This window comes from Panthera pardus, unplaced genomic scaffold, assembly GCF_024362965.1.
Source record: "Panthera pardus isolate Hobbes unplaced genomic scaffold, ASM2436296v1 HiC_scaffold_6, whole genome shotgun sequence".
NCBI classification, from domain to species: domain Eukaryota; kingdom Metazoa; phylum Chordata; class Mammalia; order Carnivora; family Felidae; genus Panthera; species Panthera pardus.
Genome location: NW_026526991.1, coordinates 16,568,382 through 16,592,881, shown reverse-complemented (window position 1 = coordinate 16,592,881; position 24,500 = coordinate 16,568,382). Strand labels below are relative to the sequence as shown.

General features: G+C 41.6%; 1 pseudogene; it reads right to left on the bottom strand.

Moving 5' to 3' along the window:
• The window catches only part of LOC109265225 (zinc-regulated GTPase metalloprotein activator 1B-like), an 87,381-nt pseudogene extending 71,749 nt beyond the window's left edge, over positions 1-15,632 (bottom strand).
• Positions 15,633-24,500: the final 8,868 nt, after the last annotated feature.

Genomic DNA, 24,500 nt, shown 5'->3' with positions numbered 1-24,500 from the left:
AAAAAAATAAATGCTGTGAAAGAAGCAAGCAAGCTATTGAGATAAAGAAATGGGAAATACACTATATTATAAATGGGATTGTGAGGGAGCTTCTTGGGGGATGTGAAAATTAAGTTAAGATCTGAAGAAAGAAGAACTAACTTTAGAACAAATCAAACTGACAACTCAATCATTCATTGAATGAAGAAATCTAAAGGGGAGATCCTCATGCTTTACTGTGCTCAATTAAAAATATTGCTGAGAATAAAGTCAGTGGGGATTTCCTAAGGCAGTCCTGGGAAGGCTTCTTGGGTGCTATCTCTGATCTATTGTCAGTGGCTGCTTGGAGCGCAGTTTTGAGGAGGACTGTGGCTGTATCCAGGCTCAGTGGGAAAGAGTGCCATGATCAAGGAAAGAGGTCAATGTGGGTGAAGAGATAATGGTGTCTGGAGTGCAAAACCCTGTTTATTCCTGTCAAATGGACTGACAGGCAGCTGGGACCATTTCTCATGTTTTTACTTCTAACTTTTCCTCTTTGCTCTTTGATTCTTCTCTCAGAGTTCAACTTATCTCTTCTTCATCCAATCAGCTTATGATATTGTCATGTTTTAAGATTTCCCCAACTACATATATATGCAAATCCCCAAGTATATCACATACACGTATGTGAATGTATGTATGTGTCCACATATAAAAAATATGCACATGAATGTGTATACATGTGTATATGTCATGTGCACACTGCACTTTCTCATGTATTCCTGATCAATTCCATCTCACTTCATGTAAATATGAACATTCAATAGCACTGCCCCATCTCATACTCAAATTACCAACTCTCGTCCTAGCTGGAGCAAATATTTCACCTGGTCTGTGTATAACTCCTTCAAGCAGACTGGTGAACCCTAAGGAAATAGGATTTAGGTTTACAAGATCTGAATCTAAATCTTAGGTCTTCTTCTAACTAGTAATAACTCCCTCAAGCTTTAAATGTAAAATGTAGGCTTAATAATAATAATAGATATCACACACTCCTCACAGAAATGTCAGAAGATCAAATGAAACTATGCATATGAGTACATTTGAAAAACTCGTGAGGGATTTAGAAATGTAATATTCCACAAGTGTGCTTCAATTACCTATTTCATTCTTTTGGTACCTCTCTGTACCTGGTACTCCCATGTGAAAGAACTTAGAAGTGGGGCTCCTTTGATTTATCTAGTAAATCATGATGCATAAATTGGTATTTATTAAGTGCATTCAGATACAAATAAAAAATGGCTCCATACATGCTTGTTTTCCCGCTTGGTAACAGAAGAAATAAATTTGAACATAGTTTTAAAACTTTTTGATTTGCTGGTTTCCAAAGTAAAATTCTATTAGACTAAAGTTTCTCTCATGCTAGGTCCCTTTTACAGAATCTAATATTTCCATGTAGAGGAGAGATAGCTCGTCTCATTTTAAGGTTACTGTTAATTCAATGCAAATTAAATACTTTATTTTATTTTTTACATTTTTTAGAAGTTTATTTATTTTGAGAGAGAGAGAAAGAGAGAGAGAGAGAGAGAGATGGTGCAAGTACAGGAGGGGCAGAGGGTATGGAGGAGAGAGAGAGAATCCTAAGCAGGCTCTGCACTGTCAGTGCAAAGCCCAATGCAGGGCTCAAACTTATGAAACTGTGAGATCATGACCTGAGTTGAAACCAAGAGTCAGATGCCCAACTGACTGAGCCACCCAGGTGCCCTAAATACTTTAAAACCAGGTCTTGTTTCCAAAGGAAATAGACCAATGGAGAGAATGTCACAAACTCCCTAATCGGGAAATGACAGGTGTAGAGAAAGCACATCAACTAATACAAGAGATGCAACATGAGTTTGGCCTCTAGAAACACTAGCAGGGAGTCAATGAGGAGTTCTAAATTCTGACTCCTAAAACCCAATAGCTACATGACTTGGGAAAAGCACACTTCTCTGAGCCTCAGAGTGCAGAGCCAGGCTCTTTTCTAGGCACTAAGGAAGCAATAGTGAAAGCAACGGTGAACATTCTGGGAAGGAGCTCAGCACACTGAAACAGGATAAAATCAAAGAGAATTGCATTTGGGGGCATCTGGATGGCTCAGTCGGTTAAGTGTCTCACTTTGGCTCAGGTCATGATCTCATGGTTCATGGGTTTGAGCTCTGCATTGGGCTCTGCACTGATAGTGGGCAGCCTACTTGGGATTCTCTCTCTCCCTCTCTCTGTGCTGCTACCCCTACTCTCTCTTTCTCTCTCTCAAAATAAATAAATAAGCTTAAAAAGGGGGGGGGGGGGTTGTATCTGGGTACATCATAGCCAAACAGTAGAAAAGATAAAAAAGAAATCTTAAAATTAGTGAGAAAAAAAAAGGCACATTATGTACATGAGAAAATGTTTCATATGACTGCACACCTGTCATCAGAAACTATGGACGCCAAAAGCCAGTGCAAGAATATTTTTAAAGTGCCAAAAAAAATCTATCAATCTCAAATTCTATATCCATCAAATATATTCTTCAATAATGTAGGCAGAATAAAGACATTTTCAGATAAAGATAAGCTGAGCAGAGTCATTGTTGCTAGACATGTACTATAAGAAATGCAAAACAAAGTTACTCACTGTGAAGGAAAAGTGGCCCCAGAAAGAAAAGAAATGGACACACAGATCTTGGTGAATGGATGAAAAGCACCAGAAATGGTAACTCTCTGAAATTCACTGCAGCTTGATAAAGTAATCATTCACACTCAGATTCACATATGAGGAAAATGTGGGAGAGAAAGGTTTAAAGACTTAACCATAAATCATACCTGTAGAGATGGCAGAGCCTGCATTTGAAAAAATCCCTGTTTCTTTATTCCTTTGACTAGAGCAGCCTATATCTCAAAAGTGGTTTTAGAAGGAGAAGTCAAAGATTTAGAAGAGAAGGCACACCTTGCCCTCTCTTCGCTGCGTGAAAATATCACAAAGCAAAGGTAAGGGCAGTGGGGAACAAGGTCTTCTGGAAGAGAGTGGAAGGCTGATAGATGCAGAATATGAGGGGCTATTGCTTTGGAGTGACTTTTTCCCCTTCCATGGTTCCAAGAGACTGTTCTTTAGCTTGGACTTTGGGGTGAGTGTTTGGTGTGGGGCTGATTGCTGGGAAGACTGAGATGGAAACAGTACTGCCCTTGTTGTTGATGAGCACAGGCACTGACCTGGATTAGCTTGCACAAACGTGCATAAAAGAGCAGGTGGGCTAGGGAAGCCTACTCTAACAACACTCTGGAGAAACCACTTGTTTTGATCCATGACTCTCTCTAACTCATCACCCACTGTTAGGCAACACAGGCTGTCTGCCCTAGCCACTTCTCCTTGCTGCCATTTACTGGACTGGATTCTGTTAATTCTCTGTGCTAGAATATTACTGTTTCCTTAGCCTGGATCTCTAACATTAAGACTAAACCTTACTTACCCTTAACCTGGCTTCTATCCTTTCCCTTACCTTTACCTGACACTAGCTCTGACCCAACACTCACTGATTCTCTCAATTTGAATCCTTTTTGGTCTTCGAGGGCCAAATCCTGTCTCACTACCTCCAGGTAGCCTTCCTTGACTTCTCTAGCCCCAGAGCACCTGGGGCTCAAAAAATGTGATACCTTCTAGAAAAATTCCCTGCACCAATGCCTTTTTTCCTCTTGTTCTCTGCCTCCTTCCTTGTGATAGCTAAACTGTATTGATAACCTACCACGTGCCAGGCACCACACTAAATGATTTTATATGTTATTTTATTTAATCCTCATACCATTTCCATTTCACAAATAAGGAAATCAATGTTCATTGAGAGTCAATCCTTCACCCAAGCATCCTGGTTGTTTACAGAGCTTAGTAGACAGTATTCTCTCTTATAACATTTTACTGCATCCCAGATCCTTTGGGTGCAAGTAAAAGAGTCATTTTCAAGAAAAATTCACACATGCACTGACACATAAATCTGCATTCACTTTTTTTTTCTCTCTCCACTGTGAGGCCTTAAGGGCCTGGGTCCTGCCTCTGTCAGGTCTTGTGTCTGCTCAGAACAATAACTCCAATAAATATGCTGATTGGCTGAGCTGAGGAAGTTTGGTATTCCCATAGTGAGGCTGATTAAACAAGTAGCCGATCAACAGTTTGAGGTTATTTGCAAAAGTGAAATATACTTAATCAGGCCCGGTGATTGTGGCCAAAACTCTAATGAAGGTTGCAAGGTTCAGTGGAGACTTGTACCCTGTGCTCACGTTGCACTCCCCATACACCTCCTTCCAGTTCTATTACAGAAATGGAGGCAAACCTCTAACTGTTCTAAGCATCCGAGAGGAGGGATGTGAAGTAATTTTTCACTCAGTAGATGAGGCCGGGACAACCAAAGCTGAAACGAGAATTTTGCAAACACAAAGAAGTTTATTAGTCTGGGCAGAAAGTCAAAATCACTAATTTTTCCTGCAGACACATTTTGTGCCTCATTCTTGCCCTCCTGGGCTCTGGTGCACGCTGACCTCTGCAGTGGGTGAGAGGGTCGTTCATTTAATTTTGCATGATGGAGATCGTGGCTCCCGGTTCTTTCTGCGCTGGGCATGTTTCAGGGGTATCACAGCCTCATTGCCCCCCAAATGTAGCTGCTGCCCTCCAATTGCCCTCTCCCCATCCAAAAATGTATATGCGTGGTGGACTGAAGAGCTGTGGCACCTTACAAATTATCCATTCAGACTGTCAAGCATCTTTTGTTTGGAAGGAAAGGAGATGTGACAAATGTAAACACTGGAGAATGGGGCCTGCTACAGAGGACGGATGCCATGTCAAACCTGATAAAAGCTGATGATGCATTCCTTCGCTGTTAGTCAGCTGGCTGCTCTCTCCCTCCAGCTCCCCTCAGCCTCTTTTTTCTCTGCTGTGATATTTTCTTTCATTCAGACCCTGTAGGCATGCTCTGGAAGCAAGGTTCTGATTAGTCTGAAACTGCCTACCTTCTGTTTTTATTTTCGTCCATGTTTCTCGTTTGATGCCAGGCTACAGGGTACAGATACAGATCACATTAGATGAGGGCCTCTTGTTTCCTAGGACACAAGGCAAAGAGGATTCCTTTCTGTCACCCTGAGTGGAAGGACCATCTGGTTCAAATGCTGATGGAGGCTGTGCCTTCAGTTATTGAGGTCCTGGTTTTATAACATTTCCTGAGGTAGAGGTGCAGGTTGGAAGGCCTGGGGGATGGTCAAAGGAAAGGAATAGCCCGGAGCAAGTTGTGAAAACCAAATCAGCGTTTTACTCCAACTCCATCCCTAAGACATGACTACATCATCTTCTAGCATGTTGAAAATGGCACTCAAGTTGGACGTGACTGGCTATGGATGGTGCCTCTTAGAGTGGCCGTCCAGGTGTAGGGTATCTCTTGCTAGCTTTGGCCATGTTAGGACATCTCATTTCTTCTCCATTTGTATAGCTCTTGCCTCAGATAAGCCACAGTATAAAGTAACAGTTAAGAGAACAGGTGTTGGGGTCAGACAGATTATGGCTCAAGTTCCAGATCCATCTTTTTCACTCTTAGTCAAGATTGCATTTGGTTGCAAGCAAGATCAGTGTTGACCAGTAAATAACAGGGGAGCTATTCATCTTACACAACCAGAAGTCCACGGGGAGGCAGGCCAGGGCCATCACAGTGGCTCAGGGATTCCATTGTGGACCAGCTTCTTCCAGCTTCCTGTCCTGCATCCTTAGGGGGTTACTATGGGACAAAAATATAACCCCAACATTGTCCATGGAATGTGGTTTATTTTCAGGAAAAGATATAATGATGGTGAGATAAACAAGCAAAATCATTCAGTGTCTCTCAGGGTTCCCAGGAGAGAGATTGCTCTCAATTTCAGCTAGAACTACCCTCAGTGTGTTCCAAAGCAGAGGCTCCATGGGGCAAAGACCTCCAAAATCCTCCCCTGGGTCTTGTCAACTAACAAGCACATATGTGTCAACACAGCTGATGTCTTTTGTCCTCTTGCTATGCTCACTTATTTAAGAATGACTCAACTCTGAGCCGACTCTCTAGGCTTGACTTTACAACATTTTTACTATTGCACAGCCATGAACCTGAGCCAATGTGGTGATAGATTGGGGCCAGAAGGGGGGCAGTGGTGGTGGGCTTAGAGAAGAAAGAACCTGTGAGTGAGACACTCTTTCCCAATGGAGAGCGATTGGATGTGGAGGGCTCCATGTTGACTCTGGGTTCTTCACTTGGGGGAGCTGGGAGGATGGTGAGACCATGAATAGGAAAGAGAAAGTCAGCAGGAGGAATGTGTTCAGGATGGAAAACGAGTTCAGTCTGGGACACGGAGAGGTTCTGGGGTTATGCAAAAGCATATCCAAGGGGAGCTACTAGGCTGCAACTGGAAATCCAGGCCTGGAGTTCAAGAGCGAGGTCAGTAAGGTTAAAATGCAAGAACTATTTAATGATATTAATGAGAGAAGATAGACATTTTAAAGTTTTGGACTGAAATGGTGAGGTATATTCCCATTAGTTATGGGCATCCATCCCATGATGGAATCTACAAGCTGAATAAAATGAAGTCTGCAATTATCTGGTGAATATGATCTTTGTGGAGAGCCTGTTGAGGGGAAAACACAAACCTCTGGTTCCCCATAACTGCAGGAAAATTGGGAAGGGTGGGTATTTCTGAGTTCACAGGAATAAATAATTCATTGTGTTGTGTAAGTTTTGCAGGTTTTTTTTTTATACATCAGCTCATTTGAGGTTCATAAGAATCCTATGAATAAAGCAAGGGAGAGCTTTTTTTATTCACTGACAACTGAGGAACGAGGGACGCAGTCAAAGCCCATGATGTGTACAGACTTGAACAGCTAAGCCCACGATAGATACGAGATCCCATACCAGCTGACCCAGTGTAATTTCCACCCTGGCTCACAGAGGTGCTGGGCCTTCTAGACCCTTCCTCTCAGGCAGTGCCCAAACAGGACTCATCAAAAACACTTCATAATACCACCTCCACTCTTTGATGACTTCATAGTGAACTGAATAAATGATTCTTTTTTTAAGTCTATCTATCTATCTATCTATCTATCTATCTATCTATCTATCTATAGAATTCAGGAGGGACAGTGGGGAGGGGAGAGAGAGAGAGAAAGAATCTCAAGCAGGCATGAACCATGAGATCATGACCTGAGCTGAAACCAAGAGTCAGATGCTTAACTGAGTAAGCCACCCAGGTTCCCCAACATAAATGGTTCTTCAACTTTGGTTCACTTGGCAAACTTGTAAGATGCGGATTTCTGAGATTCACCCTAAAAGATTCCACTCTAATACATGTATTAGTAAGTGTTTGTCAGAAAAGCAGGATCAATAGATTCCATATCCTTATCTATCTATCATCTATATATTATCTATTTATTATCTATCGATCATCTATCTATCATATAGAGAGGGAAAGAGATATATTGGCAGATATAGATATAGATACAAATACATTATGAGAAGTTGGGTCACATGATTATGGAGGCCAAGAAGTCCCCAAATTACAAGCTGGAGACCTGGGAAGCTGGTGGTATAGTTTCATTCGTAGCCTAATAGCCTGAGACCCAGTAGTGCCCATGGTGTAAGCCCTAGTCTGAGGCTTGGAGGAAACTGATGTTCCAGCTCAGAGAGATGCTCCAGTCAGACAGAAAAAGAGAATTCCCCCTTCCTCTGCCTTTTTGTTCTATTCAGTTCCTCAGTGGATTGGTTGATGCCCACACACACTGAGGAGGGTGCTGACTCAAATGTTAATCTCTTCTAGAAACACGCTCACAGACACACTCAGAAATAATGCTTAAGCAGATATGTAGACATCCCATGACCCACTCAAATTAATATGCAATGTTAACCATTGCAGTATGTCTGTCTATAGTCCAGGATTCTGCATTTTTGCAAGCATCCCAAGTGAGTAGGTTGTGGATGGTTCACCCTCCATATTTTGAGAATCACTGAAACAAGGGGGAATATAGGTGTGGGAAAGATGTCTCAGCCCTTGTTCTTTTCTCACCCCCCTGCCCCCCATTCTCTAGATGAGGAAGAGTTGCTTATCTGATTAGCCAGATTCTGGGACATGGACTAGGCTATATTTACTGATGGACATGATCACTATTTCTTAAAATGTTAAGTAGTTGTCTTTATTATCCTCTTTTCTACTTCTTGCTGCTGCTTTGATAGGAGGGACATCACCAAGATGAGCCAAGATCTCTCAATGCCTGACTACTTTCTCCTGTCTTTTGCTTTCTTTGTATGCTCTCTTGAATGTTGTCATGAAAACTCTGGTCCACTGGATCATATGGCCCAGCCAGAAGGTGATAATACCTAAGAATTGTAGTTGGGAGGAGGGGTCTTTGTAGGCAATTAGACTAGTTTGTAAGCTTCCCTCAGTCTTAACTGAGTGTTACATTGGATATATTAGGTATTGGTCTCAATAAACTTTTTTTTTACCTTGGATACATTTGGTTTTGCTTCCTTTTTTTTTAAGCTTACAACATTTTTATTTTATTTTTAATGTTTATTTTTTGGGAGGGGGGAGAGGGAGAGAGAGAGTGCAAGTGGGATAGGGGCCAAAAGAGGGAGACAGGATCCAAAGCAGGCTCCGTGCTGTGAGCGCAAAGCCCAACGCAGGGCTCGAACTCACAACCCTGAGATCATGACCTCAGCCAAAATCAAAAGTCGACTGCTTAACTGACTAAGCCACCCAGGTGCTCCAGTTTTGTTTTCTAGCTTCTTCAGGAATACTAGCTAACATTTACTAAGTGCATACTATGTGCCAAACAGTGAGTGTTTTGCATAAAGTAAATCATTTTATAATGACCCTGTGATAAAGTACTATTATTATCCCATTTTTTCCCCCAGATGAAAAAAAAAATTGCCCAAGGTTTTCTCACTTGTGAGTGAACAAGATTTGAATCTAGGGCATCTGCCTTTAATTGCACACACCTTGTCATTCCTATTCTCCTCTCACCCACTATAGTTTCCCATATTAGGAACTGCCTGGAGGAAGGTATGGGTAATAAAGGTCAAATGTTGGAATTCTAGGGACCCCTGCACATATACCATCTTGGTATGATAGAGGCCAACTCAAAAGCAAAAAGACACAAGAATACAAAGCCATTATTTGTCTGATTAGAATCAAAGCTCTATTTTGAATTGCATCAACTAGACAGATTTTTTTTTTTTCAATAGCTTGATGGACTATTCTGAATGGGCACTTAACTCTGGCCCCCTCTTAGCAGCTGTTGAAATTTCTATAACCTCAATGGTTCTGGGATCAACAGACGATGAAACTTTTTAGCAGATCCATTTTCTCTGAGCCAGCTGACAAGTACAGGGGTAGTATTCCCTATCTTAGAACAAACTATTAATCAGAAAGAAAGACAACAACCATAAATCGACAGGAATTGGGTACTATCGTCCCCGAATGACTTTGCCCTGCCAAAAGTGTTCTTGGCTTTATAACGTTGGTCGACACTGGCCCTAGCCCAGCGGTTTTCAGTTTTTCTTTATGGAGTCGAATAGACTAAACTCAGCACTTTCTCAGTCTCTCAAATAAGTGCACTGACATCATTTGGAAATTATAAGAATCCACATATCAGGCCAAATTCCACCCTGGGTTCAACATCCGCTCCCCGCCCCCCCTCCCCTCCCCTGAAATCAACCCCCAAGAGTATGGTTAAGTGAGGGTAGAACTTGGCCGGAAGCTTGTTATTTTTGCAGTTTTAATTACACATACCTCATCCATTTGACCAAATTAGGAGAGAAGGTTCATGGAGGGAAGCTTCGCCTATTGGCTTGCTTTAATGTCTGGTTCCTCAAGTACCTAACTTGGGAATTTCAGGAAAATAGTCAAGAATTGACATTTTACATTTTTACAGCTGGGAAGAACTTGGATCATTAGTATATAATCCAAACCCCATGGTTTTGTAGACCAAAACAAAAACAAAACAAAACAAAAACAAAAAAGCCCCTGAGATTTAGAAAGGAAAAGTGCTCAAGATCATATGAAAGGTATGGTGACCCAGGCCGAAGGCAAAGAAAGAAAGAAAGAAAGAAAGAAAGAAAGAAAGAAAGAAAGAAAGAAAGAAAGAAAGAAAGAAAGAAAGAAGGAAAGAAAGAAAGAAAGAAAGAAAGGTCCAGGACTCTGCCTCCCTTGTTTAGTGTTCTTTCGAAACACTCAACTAGAAAGGATGATTTATCACAGAAGTTTGCTCCTGCTGTATTCAGTAGTTGGAAGGACCTAGATTTTAGAGCCAGGGAAGAGTAGGAGTGAATCCAAGTTCAAGTACTTCCTAGCCATTTGTGCCTAGTTTCTTAACTTCCATGGGTCTTAGTTTTCCTATTTATCAAACGGAGAGGACTAAGACCTACTTCCTAAGGATTTGTGACAATTAAGTGAAATGGTATTCACCAGGCAAGTGAAACACAGTAGCTGTTTGGTCTCCTTCTCCATAGAGCTTCTGGGTTATAAATGATAGAAACTCAAACTGGCTTGAGCGTAACAGGGGATTTGTTAGGCCACCTGTATGACTCTGAGTAGATTTTGGTTCAAGGGAGGCTGGTTCTATAGGCCTAAAGGTTAATATTAGAAATTATAGTTTTCTTCTGCATAAGTGACACTCTCAGGCCAGCTCATGTTGGTGTGACAAAATGGATGTCAGCAGCTCCAGGTTCATATCTTACAAAGTTCCAATCCAGAAAAGAGAAAACTTTTATTTCCCAATATTTTTTACTAAAGATCCCAGAATTAAGTCACGCTGGCCTAACTCTGATAAAATATAGAACAGAGCGAGTCAGGTATTGAACAATTTACTGTGCCATATGCCGTATGGATAGATCAGAAGGTCAGGTTGAGGTCATATGCCCAGTCCTGGAGCTTGGGGGTCATGGTGATGGAGAATGGAGTGAACCTCCAGGAACACGTAGATTGAGAGGGGGCAGGGCTACTTTTCCATGAAACAATCCAAAGGCTCTTGAGAGGATGAAGGTGAATGGGCACCAGAGAAGCAAAAACAAGTTTCACTTCCCTTCTTTTTCCTCCTTGTTCCACCTTTGTCAACACTCACGAGGTTGTTTGTTTTCTCAAAATTGTTATACAACTTATCTATGCAAGAAGGAAATAGATGGTACTGAACTTAGTGCCTCTTGGGCTGAGTAATTAGACTTTTACGGTTACAAAAGAAAGAATTGGTCACAGGAAGTATTCTTTTCTGCTAGCGATGCTTTATCTTTCTTTATAAAATCAAAAAAGCAAATTATATTAAAATGGGAAAATAGTGCTTGCAAGTAGGGCTAAAAAATGCCATCTATCATTAAACATGAGTTGTCACACTCCATGGCACTATGTCCTATTTAGATGTAATATTGTTTATTGAAACAAAAGTTATTTATTAAACATTTACTGTGTGCTAGGCACTGTGATTGAGCTAAGTACTGAGGACACAGCAAGTATGTTAAAAATAGTTTTGAAAGTGATATACCTTAAGATTCAGTAAATGCAAAAGTATTTATTAAGGCCCAGCCATGTGTTGACCATCTTTCTAGGCAGTACAGGAAGTGAAAAATTAAAAGCCAGGAGAGCATGGTGATAAAGTACATAAGGCTTTGAAGAGAGATGACTGTGTGCTCAACATTTGGCTTCATCACAGATCCACTGCATGACCTTGGGGAACCTGTCATTGAACTCAAGTTCTGTAAAATGAGCATAAGAGTTGCATTTGTTTTTCAAGGTAATTGTGAAGATTAAAAGTTATAACGTATTTCAAGTGTGGCACATAGCACAAAGTAGGTTACAAAATAGTAAGATGTGGAAATTTTTGCATCGACTTCCTACCATCCACCTTGAAGTCCCAACATGCACATATGCGCATGTGCACACCCCCACACCTATGCACACGCGTGCATGTGTGTGTGCAAGCACACACATACTCATGGAGCCACTGATGTAATAGATGCAAGGGCTAAATATATATGCTGTGATCACCGTGGGCCAGAACCTGAAAATATTTTGTAACCTCTAGCTGTTTAGGCTGCCTTGCTACCTAGAAGGCAAGCCTGCAGCTTGCCACCATGCCACACGTGTCCACACACATGCGAAATGCGAATTGTTGGTGGTCCCTAAGAAACCAACCATACGAAGCATTTGGGTCCCTGTGTGGTTCATAACTGTGATTCTCACACAGAAATTAGTCTGTTTGTAGTGAGGCCAACCCAACTGCTAACTGTGTGACAAAGAAAGTGAGAAGGGAGCTTTGAAATAGCATGGTCACTATGGACTAATGGGTACACTGGATTTATCCTCCCATGTTAAACAACTAGAGACCAGACAAAGCTGTGAAACATTGGTAGTACATGACACTGGGTAGCTGGCAACTCAAGACAGTGATCCCTGAGAGAGGAGAAATCAATGCTTCCCAGGTTACTTCTTGGAGAAAAGTTCTAGGAGGTGTTACACAGAGGAGGCAGAACAGAAACAGAGCCCAGGAACCTCCTTAGTTGAGGATGGAGCTCAGGGAGGCCAACACAGATGGAATTCTGAACTGAACCCTGCATAGTTTGGATCTGCTCTTTCTTTTCCTCCTTTTTCTAGTTTCCTAAGATGGTAGCTTAGATCATTGATTTTAGATCTTTCTTCTTTTCTAATGCATGTATTCAGTACTATGAACATTTTTTCTAAGCACTACTTTCTTTGCATCTGACAAATTTTGATACATTGTATTTTTATTTAGTTCAAAATATTTTTAAATTCTCTTGAGATTTCTTTTCTGACCTATGTGTTATGTATGTATGTATGTATGTATTTTCCAGAGGACATTATGTTTTGTTGTATGAATGTCAAATATTTTACACTACTTATTTACCATATTTTATGTATTCCATAAAATAAGCACTATTTGAAAATATACCAGAATTCATAACAGAAGTAATGCAAAGAATAGATGCTTGAAACACATGCAGTAGGAAATTATTCCCAATTTTATCATCCAATCTTTTTGATAAGGAATGTTTCTAGGTGCTATGGACCAACTTGATCTTCTTTGAAATGTGTTGTCCACTTTTATGTTTCAGTCACAGTAGCTATAAATAGTTATTTAAGGGTATCCTTGTCTAAATTCCCATCAATAAGAACCAATCAGGGGCACCGGGGTGGCTCAGTCGGTTGAGCATCCGACTTCGGTTCAGGTCATGATCTCACGGTTTGTGAGTTCTAGCCCCGCATTGGGCTCTGTGCTGACAGCTCAGAGCCTGGAGCCTGCTTCAGATTCTGTGCCTCTCTCTCTCTCTCTCTCTGCCCCTCCCCCACTCACACTGTCTCTCTCTCTCTCCTTCAAAAATAAATAAACCTTAAAAAAAAAAAAAAGAACCAATCAATTTGTACTCTCAGTGTCACTGTCCCTGTTCACCGGAGTCTCCTCCAAATCAGAGAGCTCATGGACATTTTAGACCATCCCTGGTTTTGGTTTGTGTTTGATCAATATCAGTCCTTTCAGTCATATGACCTCCATCTTTGCTTCTCACACTCTTCTCCCACAGAAGATTCTGAACAAATACATTTAGACTTTCTTCCTTTGCATTTCCTCATACTTAAATGTGACCATAACAATGCTCTGATCAGGGTGAGACTGTGTTATTGGCACATAGTGGAGTTTTTTCTGCAAGCTTACTCCACAGAGACTGAAGGCATGAAGATCTAATACATTAGAGAGATCAAGTCTTGATCTTTGTGTTTCTAAAATTTTTCCCATTCCGTTTATGGATGTAATGGTTGTTCTTAATTTGCTTAAATCCTCTTGTGAAACCAAGTCTGTTCTTTTAGTGATAACGATATCTGCCAAAGCAGCTTGCCTAGAAGTCTCATTGATAAGGCCATCAGGTTTTTCTTCTGCTAAATGTTTTAATCCATATTTTGAATCCAAAAGTGTTATGATCTCAGCAGGATAAATATCAATCCCTAATTCAGCATCAACCCCAAACATAAAAGCCACAGCACCAGGATCTGCTAATCCAGTGGTCTCTAATGGTATGTAATCAAAATTTCCCTTCTTCTGCATCAAATTCTCATTAGCTCTAAGGCCACCGTCCTTTACTGAACAGCAGAACCAACCGTTTCTAAGTACTAACATTTCTTGGTAGGACTTTCCACCTTGGCTGACAGCTAAGGATTTATCCACTGCACTTCCTTTCTCAAGTTTATTTAAAATAACTATTAATCTTTTACTATGTTACTCTGTCTAAATATAGTTCAGAAGTATTGTCTTCCTAGCACCTAAATACCCGGTGATAATTGTGACTGGGATCTTAGCACCAGGACTAGACTTTTCCTTCATCTCAATGGGGACCAAATCAAGACAGCCCTCCTCTGCCTGCTCCTCCTCCTCATCCACAGGTCCAATAGCCTATAACGTTCTGGCCAACTGCACAGCATGCCTGTCCCTCATCTGAAGAGCTGGGACCCCCCATGTGTTATTTAGAAGTGTATTGCTTAATCTCCAGGTATTTTGGGATTTTTCTAGCTATCTATTTGTTACTGATTTCTAGTTTAATTCCACTGTGGCTGAGGGCAGATATTGTATGATTTCTATTTCACTACATTTGTTAATGTGTGTTTTATGGCTCAGAGTGTGGTCTATTTTGGTGAATGTCCCATGTGAGCTTGAGGATTAACTGATGGCACTGTTGAGTTCAACTGTATCTTTACTGATTTTCTGCCTGCTGGAATCTATTTTTTATAGAAGGGTGTTGAAGTCTGAATTGTAATAGTAGATTCTTCTATTTTTCTTTGCAACCGTATCAATTTTTGCCTCATGTGTTGTTTGGTGCATACACATTAAGGATTGTTATTTCTTCCTAGAGAACTGGCCCTTTATCATTATATAATTCCTTTCTTTATCCTTGATAATCAAGTGAAAGAGGAGAAGACAATGGGTAAAGATAAGACTATTACTCTGGAGTTCCATCATGAAAAATAACATGCTTTCTCACCAAAAATCAAGGTTTCTTAGAAACTATCACAGAAACTCTGTGTTGCACTGATGACACTTGTGCCCATGGCTGAGAAACTTTGAGCTAAAGCACTAGCTAGAAAATGGCAGATCCCCGCCCCCCCCTCAATGATTCAATTACTCAGAAGACTCTGTTTTGAGGAAAGATTTATTGAGTGCTATAACTCTCTCAGGAGTAACCTTCAAACAGCACATTCTGGGCTACCTGAGGGAAGATGATGGTCAGGGGCATTGCTTTGAGATGATGGATGAAGGGAAGGGAACTAACATAAGTTGAAGGCCTGTGATGAATCAGACACTATAACAGGTGCTTTGACATGTATTTCCATCCAATAATATAGCAATATTTATTAAATACTTACCATTTTCCAGTTATCTCTTTTGACCTTCAAAACATGCCAATGAATTGGGTCGACAAGTATAGAATATTGCTTAAAACCATAGGCCAAAGTGCCTGTATTTTGATTCTGGCTCTACTCCTGGTGTGTTACCTTGGGTGAATTACTTACCATCATGTGATTCAGTGTCTTCATCTGTGAAATGAAGACAGTAGGAGCTTCCTCCTCATAGCTTCTTTGCGGGAGGGCAGATACAAAGAGCTCTGTCATCATAGGCTAATACTGCCATTATTAGCCATATTACAAGTCAGGAAACTCAAGCTTGAAAAGCTGTGTCTGGGGTCACACACCCAGGACTTTGTCACCTTGGGGTGGAGCGGTACACAGTGAAAGAAAATTTGACTCGGATGAGTAGATGCAGTGGGGAGTGCATTGAAGTGTGAGACAAGGAGATCTTCTCTAGAAGACAGCCTTGCAAGGGAGTCTAGATATTGTAAACAAGTGTGGTGGAGATGGAGTTTCCCCAAAATGAATATTTTTCCAAATTCATTTGCCTACAGAGGCATCCCTACAGATTGCTTTTTACAGACAAACATGCAGAATGGGTTCTCCTGGGAAGATATATGGGGAAGACCCCCCCACCCCAGTCCCACCCCAAGCATACATGATGCATCATGAGCTATTTTGGTTCAGGTTAGGGAGGATAACCTGGTGAAACCCCAAGGCCATTTGGTGGAAAGAGCTTTCTTTTTTTGCTTTCTGTACAGAGCTAGTCTTTGTAAACAGAGTTTCCCAGACAGGAAGAGGAAACTGGGTTCCAGTAAAAACAAGTCACTTGAGGAGAGACAGGAAGGAAGTTGTGTGAGTGTTTGGGGCTACTCACTTTGGTTATGGATGGTCTTTTAGTCCCTTCCCAGTGGCCAAGGAATTTAATTAACACTGGAATAAAGCTGAGAAGGACTCTATGAGCTTCTAGAACCCCACCATTGATGCCTTGGGAGAGACATCCCATTGTGCCTAAAGCTTCCCATGCTTGCTATTCATACCAGCTGGGGGATTTAAAACCCCTTCTGACATCTGAATTTTATATTATGTTTAATTTCTTCAAAGTCTTCTGTGACTGTTGTCTGTAGGATTCATAATAGTCATGCTGATGTGGGCAGGACAAAGGGATTATCCCCATTTTGCAGATGAGAAAACAGTCTCTAGGAGAACACATTTCCTTCCTGAGGTCACATAGTTGGTGAGTGGCAGCGCTCAGGCTGAACTCAGAGGCTCATAAGGAGCCTGCTGAATGGCGGGGGGCTGGGAGCGGACAGGTGTTGGTACCAGTGCAGCTATGGGGAGTGAGGCTGGACTCAGAGGTGTGAACATAGCGGCTCAGTTTTCTACCTTTGCATCCTGCTGCCAGCCCTGTGCCATCTTGTCACAGGGGGTCTCAGATATTTATTAAAATGTGTTAAAAGGAAACCAACAGAAGTCAGGGCTGGCTTGGCGCCAGAAGAGGAATAAGCAGGAGTCCTGGCTGGGGAGAGTCCAGGGCACTGACATGGGGGTCTGGTGCACTGCACGGTTTTAATGAAAGACTGCTGGAGGCATGTGCTTGTAAACTGTACAGCACAACAGCAATACAATATGTGGCTCTGCCCTGTTTCAGTCAGAAAGGAAGATCCTGGGACCAGGAAGCAGAACGAGATGACTTTTTCTGTCTCCATGTTGCCCTGCTGTGTTGTCAAACAGTGACCCTCCCGCATCCCTCTGTATCTTTATGCCTGCCCCATCCTCCCATCCCTCCTGCCTGATACCCCAAGTCCTTCAGGTGCACAGTCATCTTCCCCCATAAGGTCAGACCCCTTGGATGCGGTTTAAGAAAGACAAATGGAGGCAGCGTAGGGAGGCAAGAAAGCTTTGCAGTCTTGGGGTTGCTTACACCAAGGCCTCCTGCATGCACCCTGGGCCTTATGGCAGCTCCCCCTCCTTTGCCCTCCACCATGGCCCAAGCCACAGGCCCAGGTGTGCAGTTTGGATGAGTCATATTGGCTCTTCAGAGAACACACAGGGAAAACAGTCTGCTCCTGGGATGCTGAGACAGGGCCCTGAAAGAGCTTTTAGGTGTGGAATCCAGGCAGCAGTGCCCCAGGCTGTCAGAGAGGGTGCTTTGTTCTTTCTCCCCTCCACCTGGCTCAGGTGGGCTGTCTTCTACTCATCCACATGAAGGGCTGCCAGCTTCTCAGCTGCCTCTTGCAGCCACCAGACGTTCACTAAGGGACATTGCCACTGTTTCTGCAAGTGCAAATGGTTTTTGTTTCTGGGGAAACTCTTCAGTTTTGAGTAGTTAGCTTGGGAAGAGCGTCACCTGGTAAGTGCATCTGCCATGCTGAGGAAATACCAGTGAATAATAGCAGTAATAATGATGATAATAAAAATGGTGTACTTTAACAAACACCTATTATATGACAGACACTGTTTTAAATTTTTTTCATGTTTATTTGTTTATTTTGAGAGAGAGAGAGCGAGAGCGTGTGCATGTGTGCGTAGGAGTGAGCAGGGGAGGGGCAGACAGAGAGGGAAGGAGAGAGAATCCCAAGCAGGCTCCACGCAGTCAGCACAGAGCCTGATGCAGGGCTCGAACTCAAGAACTGTGAGATCACGACCTGAGCCAAGATCAAGAGTTGGACGCTTAACCAACTGAGCCACCCAGGCGCCCTGCCAGACACTATTTTAATCGCATTGCATGCCTTACTTTGCTTAGTCCTCACAGCAAAATGAGGTAGGTATGATAATATTTTAGGATGAAAAAGCTGAGACTCGGGGAGGTTACATACTTTTCCCAGGGACAAAGTATGTCATGGCAAGCACATGACAGAACCTGGATTCTGTCACTGGCCTTTCTGACTTCCCAGACCAGCCTGGTTGCCACTAGTCCTCAAGGTTTCCCTCAGATGGTGAACTGGGAGTAACTTCATTTGTGCGTGTGGATATCATATAATGGCCTTTGCTGGTGTGTCCTCTCCCATGGAAGGAATTCCATGAGGCTGCTTGAGGCAACGTGCATACTCCTCTACCCATCCTGCCATGGGCCATGCCGGCCCAGCCTGTGAACCTTCATCAGTGCGCTCTGGGGACCCTTGACCTCACCTCCTTGTCCTGTTCTGGTCTCACTGACTTCTTTACTGTTCCTCAGACACATCAGGCATTCTTCTGTCTCCAGGTTTGTGCTTTCTGTTCTTTAATTCTGGAATGTTCTTCACCCTGACTTCATTCAAGTCTGTGCAAATATTACCTTAGCTGAGAGGCTGTCTCTAACTTTGTGTATAAAAGAGCATCCCTTTCTTCTCTCACCATCCTGGGCTTCTATCCCTTTCCATTGTTTTGAGCTTCCTCATAACCCTCACCACCACCTGGCATAGTCTACAAATGGACGCTTGGCCAGTGTTGTTGCCTGCCATGTTCTCCACGTTTAGAACACTGTGTGGCCTGTGAGGTACTCAGTAAATAGCTGTTGATGACTATACCAGTGAATGAAATGTCCCAGGCACACTACTCCAGATCATGAAGCCAATCTTACATTGCAACTTAAGGCAAATGTTGACATATCAAAGTAGAAACTGATAAGAAAAAAATCCAGTGGGTTATTATTAAATACAGTGGTTAAAAATAGAGCAAACTTTTTTTAAATAAGAAAAATGTTTTTCTTATGCTCTTATACAGATTATATGCATATAATTATTGCATGAATATTTGGGATTTTGGACTTGAACCCAGCTAGAGTTACTTGCTATTATCTGTATGAAGGTGTGCATTGAGAACTCCATGTAGAAATTGTACATACTTTCTCCATGAAGTTTCCTAACTATTCCAGTAACAATCAATACCTATTCCTTGAAGATGCCTTGAAGAACACTTTATCCATACCTCTGTAATAAATAAGGCAGCTAAGGCAAAATAATTTAAATAAACACTGGATATGAAATCTAGCAAATACAAATTAAAATTTTTCTTTTGAAATTCTATAGCTAGATGACTGGACAATCCATATACCCACTCTCAACTTCTCTTTGCATGAGGGTGAAATAATGCAGTCAAATTTCATTAATTCAACAAATATTTCTTGAGTATTTACTATGTGCCAGGAACTTTCACTGTATTTTTGATAGATCCTAGAACAAAACATACAAAAGATATCTGAGCTCATGGAGTTCATATTCAAGTGATAATGGATATTAAAAGGAGTTGCTTAGCATCAAATGCCAAGTTAATATTAAATAATATAGCAGATGTGAGCTGCCCTCCTACCATCTACCTTCCCTTGCCCCAAGTTCCAGAGCCTCAATTATGTTTTGGTGTCTACCTCTTCCACATGTTTCTGGGAACACTGACCACACTCATAACCTCAGGAATAAATCCTCACCATGCTCCGTAACCCATTTGCCAGTGGTTGGGGTAGAGTTGGGAATGTGACCCAGGTCTGAAACAATGCAATGATGGAAGAGGGGGTTTACAAGAGAAAAAAGAAGAGATAGACTCATTTTGCCTCTGGAAATTGTCATATCCAGATGTTACATCTGGATCTGGCACATAGGAGTGAAGTCATTTCCTAAACCGAAGAAGAAGGGAACACTGAAGACACAGAGCAGAGAAATGGAAAAGACCTGGATTTTTTATAATAATGTCAGTCACAAACTCACCCAATTCTAAAACCTACCCCACCTTTGGACTTGCTGCTACATTTCTGAATTATTGAAGCCACTATGAATTAGCATTTTCTGTTACTTGCATCCAAAGGTACTCTAATTGATATAAATTATTATCATGATTCCATTTCTCTTGCTTATCAGCAAGATCTTTGGGAGTTGAGTCTGTTTCATGTTTATGCTTGTATTTGTACTACTTGGCATATATAGCACTATGTTTAATATAAAGTATATTTCAATGAAAATGTGTCTACAATCATGTATTTATAGCTTTGTATATATGTGATTTTTTAGACTTTTTGCAGGTCTCAGGTTCAGTGCTTTATGCAACAGTTATATAAGAGAATGATAAATACCAGCTTACTTCCAAAGGTTTGGATATTGAAGACACAAAAATTTTAAAAGAACCCCAATTTCAAAACCCATGTAGTTTAAGTGCAGGTTCTGAGATTCAGTATTCCTGAGGTGGGTTTATTTGAAGCAATGGCCTGTGGCCACACAAATATCTTTTATAAAGCCCTATGAGTATGGCTGAGGTTACAACTCCACTTAGTAAGCATGGATGTCCGAGCCCTGAAGTTGGCTGTGTGTTGATGCCAGTAAACGACAGTTAGGGTGGGGTCCACTCTGCCCCATGATTTTGGTTGATGAGGTCATGGGAACCGGACAAGGTTGGCCTTGGGTCCTGAGCTGACAGCCTGAGGTATAGTGATGTAGTGTGTGCATGTCATGGGCCAATTACTCTGCTTTCACAGGTGGAGAAGCTGAGACAAAAACAGCAGAAAGACAACTGGTCTACCTCAGGAGAACACAGGATTTATGGGGAGAATTCTCATTGCTCCCCTGAATGTACCTGCCCCTCCACTGAGAGGACCCTTCAATTAAATTCTTCTTAATTTTCAACACTTATTCATTGTTAGGCATTGTAAGGGATATAAAGATAAGAAAGATACAATTTTCCCTCAAGGTACTAACCATTTGGTGGAGAATATAACAAGTGTCTAATTCATTTTTACATATGTTCTTTCAGTCATTCATTCATTCCTCCACTCATTCAGCCAACTTCTAGAAACTTGAAATAATGCAGCAAGTAATGCAGAGGTGGTCTCTGCTTCAATGGAGCTTGTATTATAACAGAGAAGACATATATTAAAGTGTTAACTACCTAATGAATGACTTAACTACATTGATGATCTGTGCCACAAAAGAAGGAAGTACGTAGAACACTAGCAGAGCTTTAACAAGAGGTATGATCCAAATTGGGGATGCCACTACCTCTATTTACAGATGAGAAACTGCATGGGAAAATAAGCCAGTTGCTAGAGATTACTCAGTTAGGCATGATGGAGCCAGATTGGCTCTCTCCAGAGTTCTTAACCACTCTACTCTGCAGGGAGATATCATGAGCTCCAGGATTGCCTTGGAGCAGGCAGTTGGATAAATAAGCCTGGGCCCTGGAGGAAGCTTCTGTGCAGGGGCTGTACCACAAATGAGAAAGCAATGAATACCAGCAGAGAAGTACACCGTGCTGAAGAGGGACGTTAGGGAGAGACTGCATCTATCTGACAGAAGCACAAATGACTTCCCAGGGAGGTTACCTTTACCTTTAGAGCCTGAGAGAAATACAAAAGAGTTTCTGCAGTGAGACAGAGATCAAGGGTATAAAGGGCATTCTAAGAAGAGAAAAGAATGTGAAAAAGAAGTTGGCAGAGGCAGAATGGTTACTTAAGGGGACCCTGCCAGGTCATTCTTGTGCCTTGCCTATTGTTTCCAGACACCCTCAACAGCATACGGGGCTCTTACAGGCATGTGGGCACACAAAGCATTGTAGTTGGTGTTGAATATTCATTAGGACCCCAATTTCTACAATTCTTGAACAACAAAGAACCAAATTCAGCAACTATCCCACCTTGGAAACTGTGTCCATTCTTAATCCTAGTTTGAATAATGGGATTTTCGACAGGAATGTTGTTTAAGAAATGGGTGCCTAACATTGATCTAAATGCAGGGACAGAACTTCCATGATATCCTCTGGAAGTCAGGAAATCTTCAACCCACTGTGATCTCTGGCTAACACATTCCCAGACCTTTAGAACTGGAAGGGACCCAGAGATCATGTGGCCCAAAACTCCCATTGACTTGAGACTGCCTGTGAATTGAGACTTAAGATATGAAGTGACCACCCGAAAGTCATGCAGCCCTTTACTCAGGAATTTTATTCCCTCTCCCAGACTCGTCCTTTCTTCTCCCAACTCAACAGCTCCAGTAAATTTTTCTACCCTCAGGCACACACTTCCATTTATTATCTCACTGTATGGCTTTGTAATCTGCATCTACACTGCCCCACACCTTTGTTTTTGTTTTTGTTTTTGTTTTTGTTTAGAGAAAGAGAGAGAAAGAGAGAGCAAGCGAGCTAGAGTGAGTGGGGGAGGGGCAGAGGGGGAGAGAACTTTAAGCAGGCTCCACACTTAACACAAGACCAATGCAGGGCTTGATCTCACGACCCTGAGATGACCTGAGCTGAAATCAAGAGTCGGGTGTTTAACTGACTGAGCCACCCAGGTGCCCTCACACCTTTGGTTTTTGTATGTTTGTTTTGCCATGTTTTACTTTGTTTTGACCATTTGTGTAGCATCATTGCAGCACAGGAGACTCTACTAATCGATTTACACACATTATCTTTTGTAATCTTATGGTCATCCTGTAAATTATAGATATTCTTATGCCTTTTTTTTTTTTTTTTTTACAGATGTAAAAACGGAGACTCTGGAAGATTAAAGTGGTCTCCTCCAGCTCATACAGTGGTTATTTATATGAGCCAGGATTTCAACCCGTGTCTACCTAATTCAAAGCCTGTACTCACATCCAGTCAGCTACAATGTCTCACCCGCGTCTTCTCTCTCATGGAAGCCTGATTGCTTTTAGGCTAGAAGCATTGATTGGCTAGCAGTCTATATTCTCTCTGAGACATGGGTGTCCCTACACAGAAGTAACAGGTTCGTCTTTTAGAAGTGTGCTTCTTATTGCTCCTTGGCCTTTTGGTTAAAATAAAGTATAAAAGTGTATTTCTTCCATGTGCCATCTATTTTAACAATAGCTGATATTTTCAGGCAAGACTGAAATAGACATTCATGCTGTATTATAATGGCTTTTCTTTTTCACCCAGGCAAATACTGTGATTTTTTAATATTAATTTTTGTTGATTTATTATCTAAAAAAGTTATCTAATCCGCAGAACTTTGGGGGAGGGGGAAAGCATTACTACATTGACTGTCCATTTTGGATAACCTCTCAATTTCTGTAGTTTATATATATATACCTTTTTGGGAAACAAAGAATCAATTTTATCTGGTACCCAAAAGGGTATGATGCCACATCTCATTGTGTTTTTATGTCTTTCTGATGGAGTGTTAGCAATGGCTCTTATCCTGGATCCATTTAGCCTGGCCTGGAACCAGAGAACATTATCTCCATTCCCAGAATGCTCTCGAATGAGCCTACATATCAAATTACCATATATCACCCAGGAACACCAGGACTCTTGCCACTTACTGTGAATTTACAGTTCTTCGTCCTCTTCCAAACTCCTAGCATTTCTTTTGATGTGAAAAAGCAATTTTAAAATGTACCATATCTAATATAACACATGGACATGTTCACCACACACATTCTTTTAATTAAAGAATCGGTACACTGCCTTTTGCTGACAGTTAACACCCATGCTTTAATGCCATTTTCTATTATTGATTTATGAGGTGCATACTCAAAGCAAATTAGGGAATAAATCATTGATGACATTGATTTGCTTACCAGCTCTCTAATAAATGTGTATAATTAATTGTGGGTGTGCTACCTGTCCCTGCTAGTTGAGACCTTCCCACAGTTTTGGCCTCTTCTCTCTGTTACACTCTTGGGCTTAATGGAGAAGGATTGGTGTAAACCTGAAGGCACAACGCAGGCGAGAGCTTAAGCCATCAGTATGTGTGAGACCCTCAGGTGGAAAAGGAATTTTTGCACACTTTCTTCTCATGAAGAGACCGGTGGGGAGGGAGTTTCTGCTTGCGTGAGGCAGCTCATTATTTCAAAGGATTTGCATGGGGCTTAATAACACCTCTGGAACTGATTATTTCTCAACCAGGATGGCCGTAGAATCAAGTGGTTTTTACTTTCATGGGCCTTGGTTTGCAGATGCCAGGTAAGAGGAATAGGTGGTCACGCTTTTGTTTCGTTGGTCAAAGAACCTGCTCTTTAAAAAGCAAGTCTTTTTTGTTTGGTTTGGTTTTTTTTTGGTTTTTTTTTTTTTTGGGCAGGAGGGGTGCTCAGTACCCTTCAGGGAGTGGGGTCTTATGTGGCAATAGGGTGCAGTGGGGATTGTACTTCCTTTAGAGCCAGCTTGGATCAAATCCCAACAATGTCACTTACTTTCACACTTCAGTGTACCTTT